The 22639-nt window shown below is 44.9% G+C and overlaps 1 pseudogene; it reads left to right on the forward strand.

Annotated features, from left to right (window-relative positions):
- Window positions 1-86: 86 nt before the first annotated feature.
- Window positions 87-20871, forward strand: LOC121571022 (annotated as a pseudogene).
- The last annotated feature ends 1768 nt before the right edge of the window (window positions 20872-22639 follow it).

Genomic DNA, 22639 nt, shown 5'->3' on the forward strand with positions numbered 1-22639 from the left:
GGCTGCTGAATGGACTGGTGTGCTGGCTCGCTGGGTCGACTGATGGCAGAGTATCCTCCGCTAGTTGAAGGCAACGCCTCTCGGGTATGTTCGAGACGTTGAAGACTGCGAAGAACCTCTTCCATAGCCGTCCCCAGTTGCGCCAGCTGGTCGTGGTGTTGACGAAGTAGGTATCCCTGTTCGTCGACCGTCTGGGAGATTTCCTGATTTCCTGCTGCTTCCATTTGTTGAAGCAGTATTCTGTAACGATGACGCTGGGAGTCGAGAAGCAGGTGCAGGTGGTAAGTTTAATAAAACAATGAACATGGACCGATACAAAACAGGAGTAGCGTCTGGACATGAAACACATCATCAATACTGCCTGGGGAATGAAGCTAAGGGAGTGACAGATATAGGGGAAGTAATCAGTGAAGTGATGGAGTCCAGGTGAGTCTCATGATGAGGCGCAGGTGTGCATAATGATGGTTGTCAGAGCCAGTGATTAGTAAACCGTCGAGCGCCGGAGAGGGGGAGCGGGGGTAGACGTGACATACTCATCTTGTTGGCTGACAAAAAGTAAATGTGGACAGTTCTCGGAATTGGATAAGGATGTGCACAGTTGCGTCCCCGATGTGTCTGCCTTCACTTGTAGCCTGTGAGAAAGACCCGATCACGTGATGGAGAGCAGTGTGAGTGAGAGGTGCTTCGGAGCAGGCAGCACTCAGGGAGAAGGGCTGCAAAAAGCATGGATTCTTTTAGGGTGCATTATGGCCACACAAAGTGGATGCCGCCGGGAAATTTGAGGCATTAACAAGTGCTTCTCAAATTGTGAATGAGAGACTATGAAGTGTGTACAGCCTGCGCAAATAAACAAAGCAGAGCTCATGCCTTTCAAGCTACTTTTTTCAAATCATCATTAGAGTTGCATCATGCAGCCTTACAATGTATTAAAAATCCAAACATATAGCCCAACGTTTGTAAAACAACTAAAGTTACATGAATAACTCTAAATTAAGCATATAGGAGTACCTATTTCTTTGTTAACCACTCAACACAGAATAGCCGCATGTGCGGACTCCCTCAAATCGTTTGGAGAAAATATCCTTTCTATTTTATTCAGCTTTGTTCAATTGTATTCTTCATACTGTAAAATGATATAATATAATGCCACGGAATTCTAAGCAAATCTTGTCTGCTAAATGAACTAGTGTAGCCCACAGCCATATGGCATAGCCAGATCAGGACCTATCATGAGGACAACTCAGAGTATGCTATTCTGTTCTTCTGAAATAGACTACATTTTCTTCATATAATGTTTATTTAGACCTGTCTAAAATAAATAATGGATTTATTGTGAAGGTGTAGGCTATATTACATGGATTTATTAGCCTTTGAATATGTAGATGTTCCAAAGGTCTGCATCAGTGGCTTGTAGGCTACGTGTGGAAGCCAGGAGATGCTAAATGTGTTTATGTTAATTGCCTGTCAATTACCGTGAGACAGGCAGTTATTTGCTTGACAATCACTGATACCATTTCGTGACCGCCACTGCCCTAGCCATGAGGTCGAAGGAATTGTCCGTAGAGCTCCAAGACAGGATTGTGTCAAGGCACAGATCTGAGGGAGGGTACAAATGAATGCATGCAGCATTGAAGGTCCCCAAGAACACAGTGGCCTCCATCATTCATAAATGGAAGAAGTTTGGAACCAACAAGACTCTTTCTAGAGCTGGTCGCCCAGCCAAACTGAGCAATCGGGGGAGAAGGGCCTTGGTCAGGGAGGTGACCAAGAACCCGATGGTCACTCTGTCAGAGCTCCAGATTTCCTTTGTGGAGATGGGAGAACCTTCCAGAAGGACAACCATCTCTGCAGCACTCCACCAATCTGGCCTTTATGGTAGAGTGGCCAGACGGAAGCCACTCCTCAGAAAAAGGCACATGACAGCCCGCTTGGAGTTTGCCAAAAGGCACCTAAAGGACTCTCAGACCATGAGAAACAAGATTCTCTGGTCTGATGAAACCAAGATTGAACTCTTTGGCCTGAATGCCAAGCGTCACGTCTGGAGGAAACCTGGCACCATCCCTACGGTGAAGCATGGTAGTGGCAGCATCATGCTGTGGAGATGTTTTTCAGCGGCAGGGACTGGGAGACTAGTCAGGATCGAGGGAAAGATTAACGGAGCAAAGTACAGAGAGATCCTTTATGAAAACCTGCTCCAGAACGCTCAGGACCTCAGACTGGGACGAAGGTTCACCTTCTAACAGGACAACGGCCCGAAGCACACAGCCAAGACAGCGCAGGAGTGGCTTTGGGACAAGTCTCTGAATGTCCTTGAGTGGCCCAGCCAGAGGCCGGACTTGAACCCGATTTAACATCTCTGGAGAGACCTGAAAAGATCTGTGCAGCAATGCTCCCCATCCAACCTGACAGAGCTTGAGAGGATATGCAGAGAAGAATGAGAGAAACTCTCCAAATACAGGTGTGCCAAGCGTGTAGCGTCATACCCAAGAAGACTCGAGGCTGTAATCGCTGCCAAAGGTGCTTCAACAAAGTACTGAGTAAAGGGTCTGAATACTTATGTAAATGTGATATTTACGTTTTTAATTTTTAATACATTTGCTAACATTTCTAAAAACCTGTTTTTGCTTTGTCATTATGGGGTATTGTGTGTAGATTGTTGAGGGGAAAAAACGATGTAATCAATTTTAGAATAAGGCTGTAACGTAACAAAATGTAGTTCAAAAATTAACCCCAAAAGGTTCTTCAAAAGGTTCTTTGAGGATCCATTAAAAAGGGTTCTTTGAATAACCCTTTTAAAGGGTTCTTCAAATAACTTATAGGGGTTCCCCCACAGTTTCAATTTGAAGATACTCCAGGGATCTTTTCTTATTTGAGTGTAGGTGTAACGATCCCGGCTGTCTGAGTCGGGTCCTGTCTGGTGACTAGTGTTCCGGTTCGTAATCTCCAGTTTCCCGAGGGTTCGGGAACGCTCCGGGGAGCGCTCTTGTTTTCCGCACCTGCATCCCATCAGCAATCTGCACACCTGGTCCTGATCATCACCCTTCTTAGGCTCTGGCCTAACATCCAGTTCCTGCCGGATCGTTAGCTATGAACAGTATGTTTGTCGGCGTATCAGCCTCTGAGCCATTAGTGTTAGTTTTGTTGTTTTGCACCTTGTGACTTGCTGTGTACTGACCTCCGTTTTTGTTCTGTCTGCAGTCTTTCACCCGGAACCTTCACCCAACCTCTGCCTGATGGTCGGCGGCTGCCGAGCCAGTACGACCAACCACTGCACCCTCAACAACCCATCCACGCCACCCGCTCTGTTCCCTGGATTATTCAGCCTCACTCGGAATCTATTAATAAACACTCACCTTTCTCTCTACGTACCTTGTCCTGGTCTGCTTCTGGGTTCTGGCATAGTAAACCGTGACAGAACGATCAGTATGAACCCTAGCGGACCTGGACTCTGTTCGCCATGCTATTACCCAGCAGGAGAAGATGTTGGGCCATCATAGCACGGTACTACAGGAGATCGCGTTGTCAGTTGGAACCTTTCTACCGGTCTGACGGAGGTCCAGAACCAACGTAAGTGTCCGGTGGAGGATCCACTACCGGTTTCACCCATCTCGCCTGCCGCTTCTGAAGCTGTGTCCATCCGTGAGCCCAAGGTTCCGGCGGCCGGATAAATATGAGGGGGAGCTGGGAAGATGCCGTTCCTTCCTTATGCAGTGTGGATTAGTGTTCGATCTACAGCCCTACTCTTATGCCACAGACAAGGCTAGGATAGCCTTTGTGATTGAGTTGCTGCGTGGTCGAGCGCTGGAGTGGGCTTCAGCCGTTTGGGAACGACAGGATCCCTGCATGGCTTCATACCAGGGGGTTCACGGCCGAGATGAGGAAGCTCTTCGACCATTCCGTCCGAGGGAGGGACGCAGCGAGGCGCCTGTTTTCGCTTCGCCAAGGAACTCGCAGCGTGGCCGACTTCGTGATCGAGTTCAAGACGTTGGCTGTGGAGAGTGGGTGGAACGAGGAGTCTCTGCAAGCGGCCTTTTACCAGGGTCTGTCGGAGGCAGCTCAAGGATGAGTTGATCTCCTATCCGGAGCCTAGTGACCTGGACAGCTTGGTAGCCTTGTCTATTCGGGTGGATAATCGAGTCCGAGAGCGAAGGAGGGAGAAGCAATGGGTGTGTCAAATCGACGATCAGCTTCTCAGTTCCCAGTCGGGTCGGGTGGTGGACCAGAACACGTCGATCATTCTCCACCACAATGGATTAGTGGAGAGGTCCTCTCTCCCGATTCTGAACCCATGCAAGTGGGGCGGCACGGGTTAACCAAGGAGGAGCGTCAACATAGACGTAAGACCAACTGCTGCCTCTACTGTGGTAGCTCGGGACATTACATCTCCACTTGTTCCCGGCGGTCGTCAAACTGCCCGGCTCGCTAAAGTTGGGAGGACTTTTAGCGAGCCAGTTTCAACCTCTCAGTACCTCTGTCAGACCCCGCTTCCCGGCTACCCTTGTGAACAGGAATCAGAGCTTAGCGCTTAACGCTTCCTATCGATTCAGGTGCCGATGGAAGCTTTCTTGATGCCGAGTTGGTGGAACAGCTGGGGCTTTCCAAGGAGCAATTGCCGGAAGCCATTGAAGCGACCACTCTGAACGGCAGTAGTCTGGCACGTATCACGATGAGGACTGAACCGGTTAAGAGGCGGTTGTCGGGGAATCATTCTGAGATGATTTCATTCTTCATTCTCCGTCTTCCCATGTTCCTCTGGTCCTTGGATACCCCTGGCTGAAGGAACACAATCCCACGGTCGATTGGGTGACGGGCAAGGTAACGAGTTGGAGCCTTGATTGTCATGCTAACTGCCTCAAGACTGCCTGCCCCCATTCGGTTCCCAGTCAGGTGATTGAGGCTAAACCCCCAATTTGTCCCTGGTTCCCGAGACATATCACGATTTGGGGGAAGTTTTCAGTAAGCAGAAGGCTCTGTCACTCCCTCACCCACCGACCATATGATTGTGCCATCAACCTGGTCCCTGGAGCTGTCTACCCCAAAGGGAAGGTTATACAGTATCTCCCGACCTGAACGTGAGGCGTTGGAGACCTACATCAAGGAGTCCCTAGCTGCTGGTCTCGTTCGTTCCTCGTCATCACCCCTGGGGCAGGATTCTTCTTTGTGGGTAAGAAGGATGGCTCTCTTCGACCGTGTATTGATTATCGGGGGTTGAATGACATCACGGTCAAGAACAAGTATCCCCTGCCCTTGATGAGTTCTGCCGACTCCTTACAGGGTGCTACGGTGTTCACCAAGCTAGACCTACGCAATGCGTATCACCTGGTCCGGATCAGAGAGGGGGACGAGTGGTTGACGGGTTTCAATACACCGATGGGTCACTTCGGTATCAGGTGATGCCGTTTGGACTGACCAATGCTCAGCGGTATTCCAGAGTATGGTGAACGACGTCCTGAGAGATATGATCGGTCTCTTTGTGTTTGTTTACCTGGATGACATTCTGATCTTCTCGAAGGAACCTTCCGACCACGTCCAGCATGTCCGGCAGGTTCTGCAGCGATTGTTGGAGAATCGCCTGTTCGTGAAGGCCGAGAAGTGCGAGTTTCACGCCCACACGACATCCTTTCTCGGGTACATCATCTCCAGGGGAGAGATTAGGATGGACCAGGAGAAGGTTAGAGCGGTTCTGGAATGGGCCCAGCCGGTACGAGATTGCAGCTCCAGAGATTTTTTGGGTTTGCGCAATTTCTACCGCAGATTCATCCGGGGATTACAGCCGTGTGGCCGCTCCGTTAACTGCCTTGACTTCCAGTATCAGGACCTTCAAGTGGAATCCGGAGCCGGATCGAGCGTTTCTGGATTTGAAGAGGCGATTCACCAACGCACCGATTCTCTCTCAAACGGACACGGGCCGTCAGTTGAAGTCGGTGAAGTGAGCGCGTCTGATGTGGGAGGTGGCGCCATCCTGTCGCAGCGATGCTCCACGGACAGTAAACTCCATCCCTGCGCCTACTACTCGCGCCTTTTCGCCTGCGGGGAGGAAGATACGATGTGGGTAACCGGGAGCTTCTCGCGGTGAAACTTGCCTTGGAGGAGTGGCGCCACTGGTTGGAGGCGGCGGAGCAACCGTTTTATTGTCTGGACTGACCACAAGAATCTTCCTGTACGTGCAATCGGCTAAACGTCTCAACTCCCTCTCAGGCCAGGTGGGCGTTGTTTTTCGGACGATTCAAGTTTGCCCTGACGTTCGACCTGGATCTAGGAACGGCAGACGGACGCCTTGTCCCGGATGTTCTCCAAGACGGAGGAGAGTGGGTCCAAGACCGAGACAATCCCTCCCCGGAACTGCGTCGTGGGAGCAGTTATGTGGAAGAATTGAGGAGGAGGTGCTGGCGGCCCTTCGGACTCAGCCCGGTCCCGGTAACGGTCCACCCGGTCGGTTGTTTGTGCCTGAGTCGATTCGTCCTGCTGTCCTCAAATGGTCCCACGCCAGCAAGATGGCTTGTCACCCTGGCGTGGCTCGGACAATGGCGTTTCTTCGCAGACGTTTTTGGTGGCACTCACCTTTCTCTCTACGTACCTTGTCCTGGTCTGCTTCTGGGTTCTGGCATAGTAAACCGTGACAGTAGGTGTGAATTTGTCATGTGTATAAGGTCCCATCAATCAAATTTCAATCAAATGTATTTATAAAGCCCTTTTTACATCAGCAGATGATGTCACAAATTGCTATACAGAAACCCAGTCCATGACATTTGTTTGAAGTTTCAGTTTCAGTTTCAGGACAATTTGTCAGTTGTTTCTCTAAACATCAGGAGTGGGCTGGGTTTCTTACCATTCTCCTTTGACCTCTCTCATCAACGAGCTGTTTTCGCCCACAGGACTGCTGCCGACCGGATGTTTTTTGTTTGTCGCACTATTCTCGGTAAACCTTAGACACTGTCGTGTGTGAAAAGCCCAGAAGATCATACCACGCTCAAAGTCACTTAGGTCACTTGTTTTGCCCATTCTAACATTCAATCGAACAGTAACTGAATGTCTCAATGCCTGTCTGCCTGCTTTATATAGCAAACCACGGCCACGTGACTCACTGTCTGTAGGAGCCAACCATTTTCGTGAACGGGGTGGTGTCCCTAACAAACTGGCCAGTGAGTGTATGTTTCAATAGTAAGAAAACACAGAAGGACAGTCATTTTATGTTTTTCAAATCCCCTTGGCCTCCTTTGAGAAAACCCCCAGAGATCTTAGCAAAGGATTTTGTTGTGTACAACGTTCAAGGCCCATAAGCATTCTCTTTAAAGGCCCTTTAATTAAAGCACATCCCTCAGTGTGAGAGTCTAACTTCCTATTTTGTCCTTCGTTCTACAGCTTGTGATGTGAGCTTCTCATGCAAATGAGGGCTGCATTTCTGGACATCTAAAAACACATTGATTTAAATGAATCTGCTGAAGAGGGACTCTGTTTGCTTGGGAACTAATGAAGAGAAAAAACACATATGGGACCTCTTTTTTTCTCTCTCCGACGCTCTCTCTATGTGCCCAGATCCACACGCCTCCCATATGGGAGTGGATGAGAGGAGTGAGAGGATGGAAGCAGCACCTAATGCATGTTCAGTCTCATTCTCAAACACAGCTGAAGGAATCAAAAGTCTCTCTCGTCTCTAGCTTGCTCTCTTGGGCTCTTATAAGTGAAGATCACCCACAACGTCTGCTTGAAGAGTCTTGTTAGTGCATTTGCTTTATTTTGTCTTGACTGGGTATGCCCAGGTACTGAAAGAGGGTGATGGAATAAGTCAGGGAATATTGTATATATCATAATTACGTCATTTTCTGGTTGAAATCTGTTTTTTGGGTTAAAGAGATTCCAGTTTACAACCACAAATATACATTTCTCTCCCCAATAAAAATTTGTAAGAACTAGACTTTTCATTTTAAAACAATATACAACCTGACCATGACTTCACAAAACAGGCTGATGTCTTTTCCATGAATTTTGCACACAACCAGGTTGGCATTGTTCTTATTTTATACAGCCACTGTAACCTTCCCCTAAACCTAATTTCATAGACATGGGTTGGAGATAAAGTTGGAAAGTGCCAAGGGGAGAATAATAATGTGCTCCAGCCAGTCTAGAGCTCTGGAAGCCGTTAGAACAAGGCCTAGTGGAGCTTTAGCAGAAGGGACAGTAAACAGGTCAGGAACTCTAAGGCTGGAAGGCATGATGTGAGTTGTTTAATCATGCTGAGGAGGATCCGAGGAGAAGTCTTCTACATAAATATTTGCTCTAAAACCTTATCTATTGTGGATAAGGATTATTTTCAAAGTTTAGACTACATTCTTCTTATCAAATCAAGAGATAGCAATAAAAAAAATGCACAGCAAAGATGTGGTCCTATGGCCATAGGGCAGTTCTGGCAAATGCCAGATGGGCTGGTCCATTTTTAGCCGGTCTAAGGGCTCCATTCAATCCGTATCGCAGAAGTTCAGTTTACAGCGTGATTGAAATTTAAAGGGAATGTTCCCGCTTTAGCGGAGACTGCATTCACGGTAAACACTGCATATGTCGGCTCAATCTGAAATTAACTTTACATTTCTATTGCGCAATCTGTGACGCTTCAGCAATTCAAATTGAATAGAGCCCTAAATTGGGGTTTTAATGGAGAATGATTATTACTATTTAAATGAGAATTATTTTACTTATAACGGGGGGCCTCAAAGACAAAAATGGGCCTGTGTGTTAGAAATGCCAGATTCTGTGGTAGTACCTTCCCGTTTCATTCAGCTTCCAAACGCTTTCTCCCCACTGAACATAACCCAGGGGTAAAGCTCCACCACCTTAGGATGGGAAGTAGCGTAAAGTACAAAGGAGCTGAACAGATGTGAGCAAAAACATCTTCCTTTCTAAACATAAATAATGCATAGAGCAAATGTTTTGAAAACAGACCCCACCCAGTTAAACTGGTTGGTGGGCATTAGGCTACATTAACACAGCAGCTCCTAACTTAAACAATAATGATACCCCACACTTCTCCCGAGTGGCAAAGCAATATGAGCGCGTCAGAAGCTATATGTTGGGACGTTTATCACACAATTACATTTTGATGAAGTCAATTTCCTTCTCATCAACTGTCACTTTAACTCCCGACTGTCCAGCAAGTAAAAGCCTGGTTTGGACGCCATTCCCCCTCTTTTAGTTATTTTCTCTCACCACATCGTTCCTTTGCATACCTGCCAATATGCCCAAAAATTAATTATGATAATTACTGCTAATAACCAGAGACAGTGCCAGAGAAGGAAAGAAAACAATGGAGTTTTCAGGGGAAAGTGTTTCTCCATAGAGCACTTGTAGCCCATTTCCTGTGACAAAATTAGGCAATTTATGTGTTGTGGGAAACTATGGTGAGAAGTAGGTATGGAGTCTATTGCCAGCTCGCTTGCACCAGCCAGAATGGCATCACGTAGCGGCTACTGTATGCCAACTAACAAACAGCAGGTGACCTTCCCCACACTCCATTTGCCAAGCTTCACACCTGCAGCTCATTAGCCAAGCTTCTGTGTTTAATATAGTGTAGGTGCCAGCTTGCCGCAGAACCAAACGCAGCACATACACATCTGTCTATAAACATACATGTCAAAATGCACACATACTTACTGTATGTATCAATGGTCCAGTTCCACGGAAGTGCGAGTCTGATCCTTCAAACACAACAACATACACTGCTCCTGTTATCTTTCACTTCATTGGGGAAACAAAATGGCTCCCCTAGATTAAACACAAATCTCTTTTTTTGACCGAATAAGGTTTATCAGCTCTTTTTTCATTTCCATTTCTGCTATGGATCAAAACACTTATGTTCAATGTCAGGCACATGATGTAGACATGACCTGTTTTTGAAACATGACTAAATAAAATTTGATTAAAAATATGTCAATCCTTAAAACATTTATATAGTATTAACATACTTATAAATACTTGGTGAAGCATCTACATTGGCGTCAGAAATGATTGACATACTTTATAAAGATAAAGATAAAAATGGGAAATTATATTTTTATACTAATACAACTGTGCAGAGAAAGAGATTTGGTTTAACAAGTAATATATTTTTTTTCTCAAAAGAGTAGGGGTCAAAATTATTGACACTCCTGATTTCAATACCTTTCAATACCTCACCCTGTGAGGATATCTTACACCATTCCTCCATACAGAATCCTTCCAGATGCGTGAGCCCCCCCCCTAATTCTTTTTTGGGCTTGTCTATCCCCCGTGAACATGGCCTCCATGGCTCTCGCCAGACTCTCACTCTTCTCCTCCCAAGTCCATCCTCTCTCCTCTTCACGCTGCTTGATCCAGTTGTGGTGGGATCTTCTGTCACGATCGCTGACAGATGAAGCGGACCAAGGCGCAGCGTGATAGGCGTACATATTTTAATAAGTGTACACAACATGAACAAAAACAACAAAACGATACGTGAAGTCCTAGGTTAATAACACAAACCATACGGAACAAGATCCCACAACGTAACATGCCAACAGGCTGCCTAAGTATGGTCCCCAATCAGAGACAACGAGCTACAGCTGTCTCTGATTGGGAACCACCCTGGCCAACATAGAAATACACGATCTAGAACGACAAACCTAGAAAACTAAACAAGGAAAAATCCACACCCTGGCTCAACATTTAAGAGTCCCCAGAGCCAGGGCGTGACTGTGCTTATGGACTGCCCTCATCAATTCAAACTACAGTTTTTAATGGGTTTCAAGTCCGGAGACTGAGATGGTCATTGCAAAATGTTGATTACGTGGCCAATTAACAATTTATTTGTGTATTTTGATGTGTGCTTGTGGTTATTGTCTTGCTGGAAGATCCACTTGCGGCCAAGTTTCTGCCTCCTGGCAGACGTAACCAGGTTTTGGGCTAAAATATCCTGTACTTGGTGAAGTTCATGATGCCGTTGATCTTAAGAAGGGTTCCAGGACCAATGAAAGCAAAATAGCCCCATAATATCAAAGATCCACCACCATATTTTACAGTAGGTATGGGGTTCTTTTCTATGGAAGTCTTTGCGTGACTTAATTCAATCTTAAATTGTAACGGGCAAATGATAAATCAATATCATGTTTTCAATCCCTTTTCCTAAATGGGTATGCATTTTTTGTGACAAAATTCTAATTCAAAATAATATATTGCATTATCATTTTCATGATTGAGTATGCATAATGCCCGCCAATTTGAAAAATAAATAGCAAAGTGGTTTAATATTTAAGTTCCATGGTACTATCCAGTAAAACACTGACACATACATATTTTTTATGTAAATGCTTAAATGACAAATAATTTCTCATGTTTGCCATTTCATTTCCTTGTGACAGCATGAATAAAAAAAAAATATTAAAAGAAAATGAATTCTCAATTGCAATTGACAATGTTTTTCCATACTCTGGGTGGTTTAAAACTGTCAAAATTCAAATGATCAATGAAATTCGATAAATCAATTGCAATGCTTCATTTTTCTATTTAGTTTCCATATTGCTCCTTTGTGTTTTCGATGTGTTAGACCTGTCAATCAAACACTGTGGGCGGTGTTTTGGTAACGTGAGGCAGAAGAGGTAAGGTGTGGCTTAATGTGACCACGTCCCCGAGTGGTGTACAGATATAGGGTACACCTATTACGCCTTTGTAATTAGCCTAACTTTGGCGTCATCCTAAGCAAACTACTGACACTTTTTTGTCATTTCAATAAACGTTTTCAGCAGTGTCACGTATTGTTATTAACATACTTGGCTGTCACAACAACAAATGATTTGCATGATACTTACTCTACCCCTCTAATGTGTTACCCGCCGTGCTAACACCGACAGTAAAGCTGTCGCATTATACTTACATCACTGTTTGTTTACTCCTAGCTTTTTTGCAGGTTAACTGACGTTAGCTGGCTGGCTAGCGAGAGAAGTTAATCTTGATCTAATTCGCTAGTTTTAGATATGCCACTTAACTACTTCCAGTCTTTGCCTGCCCTTGAATGGTCTAGGTATTGTTAAGTTGCGTCAATTCAAATCTGGTATTGGAACAAAAAGAGGTCAATACACGTCTTCTAAAATAGACTAGTATTTTAATTAATGCAAAACACTTCAATGGTAAATATGATGTTCGTATATACGGATCCACTGAAAAACCACACAGGGCAGTCAGAGAACTGAGCCATTGTTCTAAGTTCTTCTTTAAATACTCTGACAGAGATAGTTCCCGCTCCCTGCTGGCCTATCAGAGTAGAGACTGAGCGTGGTTTAGACTTACTCAGCCTATCGTTGGCGCACAGGCTGGTCCCAGCCCCTTGGCGCTTCACTGTTGCCAGGCATTAGTTGTTATCTCCACAACTTGTCTCGAGTCAGCAACCTCAGACATAGTCTGTCCTTGAGCGGTTTAATAAAGAGGCTGTGTGTGTGTCTGTGTGAATCACAAGTCTGTCTCAGCCTACCCCCATAACAGTTCCCCACATTAATCACAGCTTGTTATGTTAAACAATCTATTATCAGTACAGTACAAACCTATTATGTTTAATCATTAATGTGTTCTTTCTAAGCTAGGCATCACATCTAGTTATAAGAAAATAGATCCCCACAGTATTTAGAAAAGTTTATTCTTGTTGGCTTGCCTGTATGTCCTTTCAACTTGGCGGAGACCAGCTGTGCAGAAAACCCTACCAACTGGCCCAGGTTTACACAGGCAATACACATAGCTAGTTAGATACTAAGTGTTAGCTAGCGACCGTGAATTAAGTGCTTCATACCAACAAATGTATCGTGTAACCGGAGCCCACAGATTTCCATCATCATCGCGGCGTATAGCCTGAAACCATGAGGTTTATCTAACCTGGCCATTGGGCAGTTGGTAAAACTTTATTTGGTGGTCTTTTCTCCTACCATTGTTCAAACAAAACAGTACGCAACAGCTTTTCGACATCTTAGCTATAAAAGCAGGGTTAGTTAGCTAACGTTAGCTAGCTGAAGAAAGTCCCTTGGAATAGGCTCTTTGGCTATTAATGGAGACGTACATTTGTACGTTTGTTGATTAAGACGATATCGAAGTATGACGAACAAAGCATATCCAAAATGTTTATAGAATGATTTTTAAAAAAAGAATACAGCATTGTCGGATTTTGAGTGAAGTACGCAATTTAACATAGGAGTAAAGGGAGTACCCCACGTCTGTACCCTACTCGAGTTAGAGAAGTGAAAATTCTTCCTTAGTTGTTAATTTTCTATAAATCTAAAGGCACAATCGAGATTCCAGACAATGTCTTTAAGTAGTTGAACATGTTATTACTCCAACCTAGTTTTAGCCTATCTTCATACTGTACTGTCTTTGGAAATACTCTTAATTTCTTAAACTAGTATTTCTGGATAAGACAGGAATAGGCTAAACTCTTTGTTATGCTTGCTAGGACAGCTGTTGAGCAAGGAGTTCGCAGGAGGTGACACAGGGAGACAGATCGGGCATGGTGCTTGCTGCAAGCTACTAGCAATATGATAGCCAGTATATGTAGCTAGCTAGGTCAGATACGTTAGCTAGCTAGCTGGCTATGGTGAGAGGCAAGTCAACACATTTTAAGAGATTAGTAGATTAACATGCTAAAATCATTCTGGTCTAACAAATACAATATATACAGTACCAGTCAAAAGTTTGGACACACCTACTCATTCAATTTTTTTTTTTTTTTTTACTATTTTCTACATTGTAGAATAATAGTGAAGACTTCAAAACTATGAAATAACACATATGGAATCATGTAGTAACCAACAAAGTGTTAAACAAATCAAAATATATTTTATATTTGAGATTCTTCAAAGTAGCCACCCTTCGCCTTGATGATAGCTTTGCACACTCTTGGCATTCTCTCAACCAGCTTCATGAGGTAGTCACCTGGAATGCATTTCAATTAATGTGTGCCTTGTTAAAAGTTAATTTGTGGAATTTCTTTCCTTCTTAATGTGTTTGAGCCAATCAGTTGTGTTGTGACAAGGTAGGGGGCTATACAGAAGATAGCCCTACTTGGTAAAAGACCAAGTCCATATTATGGCAAGAACAGCTCAAATAAGCGAAGAGAAATGACAGTCATTCATTACTTTAAGACATGAAGGTCAGTCAATACGTAAAATCTCAAGAACTTTGAAAGTTTCTTCAAGTGCAGTCACAAAAACCATCAAGCGCTATGATGAAACTGGCTCTCATGAGGACCGCCATAGGAAAGGAAGACCCAGAGTTACCTCTGCTGCAGAGGATACGTTCATTAGAGTTACCAGCCTCAGAAATTGCAGCCCAAAGAAATGCTTCACTGAGTTCAAGTAACAGACACATCTCAACATCAACTGTTCAGAGGAGACTGCGTGAATCAGGTCTTCATTTTTTATTTAATTTTTTCACCTTTATTTAACCAGGTAAGCCAGTTGAGAACAAGTTCTCATTTACAACTGCGACCTGGCCAAGATAAAGCAAAGCAGTGTGATAAAAACAACAACACAGAGTTACATATGGGGTAAAAAAAACATAAGGTCATAAAATACAATTCATGATCAGATTGCTGTAAAGAAACCACTACTAAAGGACACCAATAAGAAGAAGAGACTTGCTTGGGCTACGAAACACGAGCAATGGACATTAGACTGGTGGAAATCTGTCCTTTAGTCTGATGAGTCCAAATTTGAGATTTTTGGTTCCAACTGCCGTGTCTTTCTGAGACGCAGAGTAGGTGAACAGATTATCTCCGCATGTGTGGTTCCCACCGTGAAGCATGGAGGAGGTGTGATGGTGTGGGGGTGCTTTGCTGGTGACACTGTCAGTGTTTATTTAGAATTCAAGGCACACTTAACCAGCATGGCTACCACAGCATTCTGCAGCTATACGCCATCCCATCTGGTTTGCGCTTAGTGGGACTATCATTTGTTTTTCAACAGGACAATGACCCAACACACCTCCAGGCTGTGTAAGGGCTATTTGACCAAGAGGGAGAGTGATGGAGTGCTGCATCAGATGACCTGGCCTCCACAATCACCCGACCTCAACCCAATTGTGATGGTTTGGGATGAGTTGGACCGCAGAGTGAAGGAAAAGCAGCCAACAAGTGCTCAGCATATGTGGGAACTCCTTCAAGACTGTTGGAAAAGCATTCCAGGTGAAGCTGGTTGAGTGAATGCCAAGAGTGTGCAAAGATGTCATCAAGGCAAAGAGTGGCTACTTTGAAGAATCTCAAATATAAAACATATTTTGATTTGTTCAACACTTTTTTGGTTACTACATGATTCCATATGTGTTATTTCATAGTTTTGATGTCTTCACTATTATTCTACAATGTAGAATGTCCAAACTTTTGACTGGTACTGTATATGTTGTTGTTTTTTTGCACAGTGACTGTGTGTGAGAGAGAGCAAGGGAGAAGGACCCCTTTGGCCATGCAGCATTGCATTAGTGCTGGGGTAGGCAACCCTGTTCCTGGAGAGCCGCAGGGCATACAGGATGTTGCTTTAACTGACCTGTTAGTCCAGGTGTGTTCAATTTAGTTAATCACATAACTGATCAATTAGCTCAGTTGGTCAGTTCAGTGACTAACTAAATTTAACACACCTTGTCTTCCTGATCTGTTAAAGCAAAATCCTACATACCCTGCGGCTCTCCAGGAACAGAGTTGCTTACCCCTGCATTAGTGGAAACCAGGACTGTTCTCAGGGCAGACCTGGTTGTAGCTCAGGGCTCTCCAGCCCTGTTCCTGGAGAGCTCCCCTTCTGTAGGTTTTTGTTTCAACCCCAGTTGTAACTAACCTGATTAAGCTTATCAACCAGCTAATTATTAGAATCAGGTGCGCTAGATTAGGGTTGGAGCGAAAACCTACAGGATGGTACCTGTTGTAGCTAGATATGCTTAAGTTGCGTTAGGGACAATTGAAGCATGTTAACTAACCCTAACCCATTTCCTAACCCTAACCTAATTATCCTAACCTGCTGCTTAAGTTCTCCTACCTGATACGAAAAATAACTTCTGCTAGTCAAAACTGGCACAGCTGGCTTGAGAACAGTCTTGGTTTCCACTAATGCGACACAGCTTTGGCTATTATTCTGAGTTAGTCCTTGGTGAGACAGTATTTACAAAAGCTGCTGGTTGTCATATCTGTCATGGCACCATCAGGGACAGGAAGCCCACCTGCCTGCTCTGCCCCTTCAGTACTGTGATGCCATATTTTCTTGAGCAGTAAAGCTGTTCCTTGACTCAATACTGTTAAATCTGCAACCCAAAGTTGAGTTGGTTATGCAAGCCATAGGTATAACTATATTGCACAATTAACCACCACAAATTATTTTATTAAGGATATACATTACTGTGCCCTGTGATAGTGACATTGTCCTACAGGTAACAGTTATTCTTGTTCTTAGAATCACTGGTGTTCAGTAAACTGGTTACTATCTACACAAAGTGTTCAACTACTGTAGGTTTCCTTGATAATGGTTTCCAACATATGATTGGCAGAACCTCATTGTAGAGCAACATTTCTGTATTTTGTAGATGGTAACAAAGTGGCACTGTCATTTTTACTGAACACTTCAAGCAGTTCAGTAGACAAGTGTGCCCTTCCACATCAGTACAATTAGAAAATATTAGTAGTATCATTGGGGACGATATTTCTTCTCGGTTTCTATCAGCTATGGAGACAGGTCATCAGCCAGAACCTCCTGTGAAAAATGTGCAAACATTATGCGAAAAGGTTAGCATGGATGGAAATCTAAAACACAGATTATCCATGTACAACTCAAAATGATATACTATCTATTTCAGCCACACCCGTTGCTTACAGGTGTATCAAATCGAGCACACAGTCATACAATATCCATAGACAAACATTGGCAGTAGAATGACCTTACTGAAGAGCTCAGTGACTTTCAACGTGGTACCATCATAGGATGCCACCTTTACAAGTCAGTTTGTCAAATGTCTGCCCTGCAAAAGCTGCCCCGCTAGAGCTGCCCCGGTCAACTGTAAGTGCTGTTATTGTGAAGTGGAAATGTCTAGGAGCAACAACGGCTCAGCCGTGAAGCGGTAGGCCACACAAGCTCACAGTACGGGACAGCCAAGTGGCGTTAAAATTGTCTGTCCTCGGTTGCAACACTCACTACCGAGTTCCAAACTGCCTCTGGAAGCAACATCAGCACAATAACTGTTGGTCGGGAGCTTCATGAAATGAGTTTCCATGGCCGAGCAGCCGCACACAAGCCTAAGATCACCATGTGCAATGCCAAGCGTTGGCTGGAGTGGTGTAAAGCTCGCCGCCATTGGACTCTGGAGCAATGGAAACACATTCTCTGGAGTGATGAATCACCATCTGGCAATCCGAAAGACAAATCTTGGTTTGGTGGATGCCAGGAGAACGCTACCTGCCTGAATGCATAGTGCCAACTGTAAAGTTTGGTGGAGGAGGAATAATGGTCTGGGGCTGTGTTTCATGGTTCGGGCAAGGCCCCTTAGTTCAAGTGAAGGGAAATCTTAACGCTACAGCATACAATGACATTGTAGACGATTCTGTGCTTCCAACTTTGTGGCAACAGTTTGCGGAAGGCCCTTTCCTGTTTCAGCATGACAATGCCCCTGTGCACAAAACGAGGTCCATACAGAAATGGTTTGTCGACATCGGTGTGGAAGAACTTGACTGGCCTGCACAGATCCCTGACCTCAACCCCATCGAACACCTTTGGGATGAATTGGAACACGGAGTGCGAGCTAGGCCTAATTTCCCAACATCAGTGCCCGACCTCACTAATGCTCTTGTGGCTGAATGGAAGCAAGTCCCCGCAGCAATGTTCCAACATCTAGCGGAAAGCCTTCCCAGAAGAATGTGGGGGGGGCATCTTTCAGCCATTTTGATGCCCCTCCAGCCCTTGCTTCCCATGGGAGAGCATCCTTACCTGTCTGATGGTGGGCAGCTTGGTCAGCAGTATTTGGAAGACAGGAGGAAGCAACGTCTGCTGGAGGAGCTGCTGGGGTTGCCCTGAGGGTTGGAACACAAAATAGATTAGTTGAAAGGCACACTGTCAGGTCTGGGGTAAATTAGCTAATATAGAAAAAGCTTTTCTTTCAAAAATTACTTTTGTAGCCTTCAACTCAGACAACAGGAACTCATAACAATCAGACTGATTCCATTCCTTATCATAGATCATCTGCCTGCTTACAGAGTCTCTGGGACTGTCCCCCTTGGGATATAATAATTAAATACTGTAACGTTGACAATATTTACTGGCATGCAAATTAAAGTTTGACTTGCAATAAACAAAATGGCAAGTACAAGAAGTCAGTGGGGGAGGATAATGGGACTACAATATAAATATAATTATATTTGTATTCTACTGTGAACACTACCATGCCATAAAGTAGCCCTTATATTTAGGGAGTTTAATTAAGCTGGACTGGGGTGGACCGTGCTATGGCCGTGACGTAAATAGGCAAAAGCGGTGAGGGAAGAGCACCCAGCTCAAATCCAACAGTAATCTGCACCGTCAGGTCATATTGTCAACAAGACAGCATGGTTCATCGAAACATACAATATGTATTTTCCATAAAATAAATGTTAACATTTTCAAACCAGTTCTACTTGGGAAGGCAGATAAAGTACATATTATTATTTTTTTACCAAGAACATACAACACTTTGCATGTGAATGCTCTAATCCTAAATTATTACTCCACGTTCTTGACATATGTCACTTTGTTTTGAGCCGACTTCACCGTGGGCTTTGAACGGGGCACCTTGCTCACACCCGGGAGGCAGCCCGGTTTCAAAACTAATGCAATCACTTTTCACCTGGTGCAATCAGGTGGAAAATTTGACCTATGCAGCATCCACTCAGAGGGCCCTCCTCCTCTGGATCACGAGCGAAGCTTCTGTAGCCACCTGGGCAAGGAGCCCTCAACTGAGGAGGCTCTGATGGAGCGTTACCTCCTGGAATCCATCACCAGGCTAGAGCCTCCATCCTGGCCTACGCCTTCACCCCTGGACCAGACCAGTGACCATGCACACAGCCTGTTTGCAATCCTGCCAGCAGGGGGTAGAAGAGAGTGGCATGTGGTGGACCAGCTGGAGGCTCTGGTCCTTATGAAAGATTTCCAGGACGTCCCAAGAGCCATGGTGGGGACTTCTTGCTGGCCTGGCTGCACTCCCCAGAGCTGGAGGCGGGTGTTGCAGGAAGGATCCTGGACAACGGGAATGGGACCTGCCATTTTTCTGTTACTGTGGGATGGGTCTGTATGGGTGGAGGTGACACTGGTCCATCCTAGTAAGGCATTTCCAGTTCTACGAAGTTTACGTGAGGAACATCCCGACCGGGTACTTTACAAGAGCCTGTTCCACTCTGGAATATTGTCTGAGACCACCATGTGTGACCTGTGCCTGCCAACCAACCAGCAGCCACTGTGCAGTTACACAGACCCCCACACGGGTAAACCCTGGTATTGCTACAAGCCAAAGCAGCTGCTGAGCTGTGAAACACAGATCAACAACTTCTGGGCAGGCTACCAGAAAGATCTGATAACCGACAAAGAAGCACTGCTCTTCCAAAGGTAAGTGCGGGGTAAAAAGGCAATATTTTAGCCTTTTTTATATGTACAATTATAGAGTGTGGTTCAGGTGAATGGTATCGCTTGCTTTAAATTTTAAATTATTCTCAAACTTGTTTAGTGGCGTCAACCTTATAGCACGTATTCACAGTGTCGCCTAAGAAAACAGCTAGGAGTATGTGTGTAGTGTGAAGAAAAATTACTACCTGTAAAGTGATGGTAGCTGGTGCATCATGCCTCCTCTTGTATTTCAGACAAACAAGAGGTGGAAAGCAGCAGTGCAAAGGCAGCGCCTATCAGGACCACTCGCTCTGGGTATTACTTCCAAGGGTCATGGCGGGCTCTGGGTGGTGTCGTGATGCGCCAGTTTAACGACCCCACTGCCATTACTCAGTGTCTGAAGGGCAAGGTGGTGTACATGGTCCATCTGTAGCTCAGCTGGTAGAGCACGGCACTTGTAACGCCAAGGTAGTGGGTTCGATCCCCGGGACCACCCATACACAAAAATTTTTTATGCACGCATGACTGTAAGTCGCTTTGGATTAAAGCGTCTGCTAAATGGCATATTATTATTACATGTACGGAGACGCCACCGTCAGAAAGTACTACAAGTTCCTCAACAGCTTCTTGCCAGTTGAGTGCTGTTTGCCAATACTATCTCACACTTGGCTGTCTCAGGAATGTTCAAATTATCTCTCTCGCTCTCCCTCAAACATTTATCTTCCTCTCTCTCTGTCAAAGAGCTGAAGGAGTTCAACCTTCAAAGTCCTGTGAGCGCAGGGCCCTTCATGGCGATGGACATCCCCCACAACATCCTGCTGAAGGACCGCAGCCACGGTCCCCCCTCCTCCTGGACCCCTCTCATTATCAGTCAGCTGCGCTATGTAGCTAACGAGCTGGATGGCTTGGCTCAGACACTGTTGTAGTCATCAGCGTTTGGGCTCATTTCAGCACATTCCCTGTGCAGTTCTACATTCACCAACTACGCCACATTCAAAGGGCGGTGGTGCAGCTTCTGGACCGGGCTCCAGGGACCGTGGTAGTGGTGTGCTCGGCTAACCTCCGTGCCCAAAGCGTACAGGAGAGCCTCATCATCTGTGACTGGTTTTCAGTGCAACTGGACAGGGTGCTCAAGGCCATGTTCAGGGGCCTGAATATCTTGTTAGTGGACGCCTTGGAGATGACCCTTGCTCCCCACCTCACCCACGATATCCACCCTCGCCCCCCAATCATCAAGAACATGATAAACCCTATCCTCTCTCGCGTCTGCCCAGTGAAGAACTAGCAGAGAGAGTTAAATTAGTTCTGTCACATGTTCCATTATTTTACACCTTTGCAATATCCACAAAATAACAGTGTTGAGGAAGCTACTATGAAAGTATAGTTTATCGAGCTACCAATTACTTTTTACTGGAAGAAGTTAAGCTACACTAAAGCTACCCTTAAGAAAAATGTAAATATAAAAGTATAAATCCCTCATACTTTGCATGGGGAAAAAAATTTAATAATCTGCCATCTAACCATACACTCATTAAACCCACACTATTTAAACCTACTGTATCTAGCCAACGGCCTGGAAGGACGGAACACCATTACTGTAACTCTTCTGACGTCAAATCTCGTACACCCAAATACTTTATTTTCTGAGACTTAAGTTCCATCCCTGCAGTACAGTTGATAACCATTGCTATGAATGCTAAAAAGCCAATCTTACTGAAGCATATATCACTAATTGGCCTATCCCTCTGTACTGGCACAGATCTACTTGGTCATTTTATTTGATTATTTAACCTTCAATCACTGCCCCCCCTCCCTTCTATTCCCATGCATTTGATTGGCTGATGAGTTTCTGCTGGTGTTTCATTAAACTACACTTCCTGTCCAATCAAAACAAACTCAATACAAGTGCGTTGCTCCCAATGACTGTACTGTATATGGTCGCTCCAGCAGAGACGGAAGAGTAAAAAGAATGGCGCCGGAGGGGTTGGCCGCCGTTTTACGGGCTCCTGACCAATTGTGCTATTTTGTGTGTTTTCTTGCGCTGTTTTTAACTTTTTTGTACATAATGTATCCGCCATCGCTTGTTATGACCGAAAATAGCTTCTGACATCAGAACAGTGATTACTCACCTCAAACTGGATGAGGATTCTTTTTAAATGAATCGGACGCAAAGGATATACTGCTCCTTCCGGACCAGGCCCAAATCACCGTCATTCGCATGCAGAGGAGACGCCGTTACAGAGGTCATAGAGCTGGATGCCTGGCGAGACTGGGTCAGCTAGTAGATAATCCACCTTTACCCTCTGTTCTACTGGCGAACATGCAATCACTGGAGAATAAACTGTATGAGCTCCGTTCCAGACCATCCTATCAACGGGACATTTAAAACTGTAATATCCTATGTTTCACAGTCATGGCTAATATACAGTTGGGAGATGGATAATATACAGTTAGCTGGGTTTTCTGTGCACTGGCAAGACAGAACAGCAGCCTCCGGTAAGGTCAGGGAGGTTGGTGTGTGTCTCTTTGTCAACAACAGCTGATGCGCAATCTCTAATATTAAGGAAGGCTCTAGATTTTGCTCGTCTGAGTTAGATTACCTCATGACAAGCTGTAGACCACACTATTTACCAAGAGAGTTTTCATCTATATTCTTCGTAGCTGTCTATTTACCACCATAAACCGATGTTGGAACTAAGACAATACTCAACGAGCTGTATAAGGCCATAAGCAAAAAAGAAAATGCTCATCCAGAGGCGGTGCTCCTAGTGGCCGGGGACTTTAATGCAGGAAAACTGAAATCCGTTTGACCTCATTTCTACCAGCATATCACATGTGCAACTAGAGGGAAAAAAACTCTAGATCACCTTCACTCCACAAACAGAGACGTGTTCAAAGGTCTCCCTCGCCCTCCATTTGGCAAATCCTACAAGAACTCTATCCTCCTGATTCCTGCTTACAAGCAAAAACTCAAACAGGAAGTACAAGTGACCAGTACGGAAGTGGTCAGATGATGCGGATGCTCAGCTACAGGACTGTTTCGCTATCACAGA

This window comes from Coregonus clupeaformis, chromosome 8, assembly GCF_020615455.1.
Source record: "Coregonus clupeaformis isolate EN_2021a chromosome 8, ASM2061545v1, whole genome shotgun sequence".
Lineage (NCBI taxonomy): Eukaryota > Metazoa > Chordata > Actinopteri > Salmoniformes > Salmonidae > Coregonus > Coregonus clupeaformis.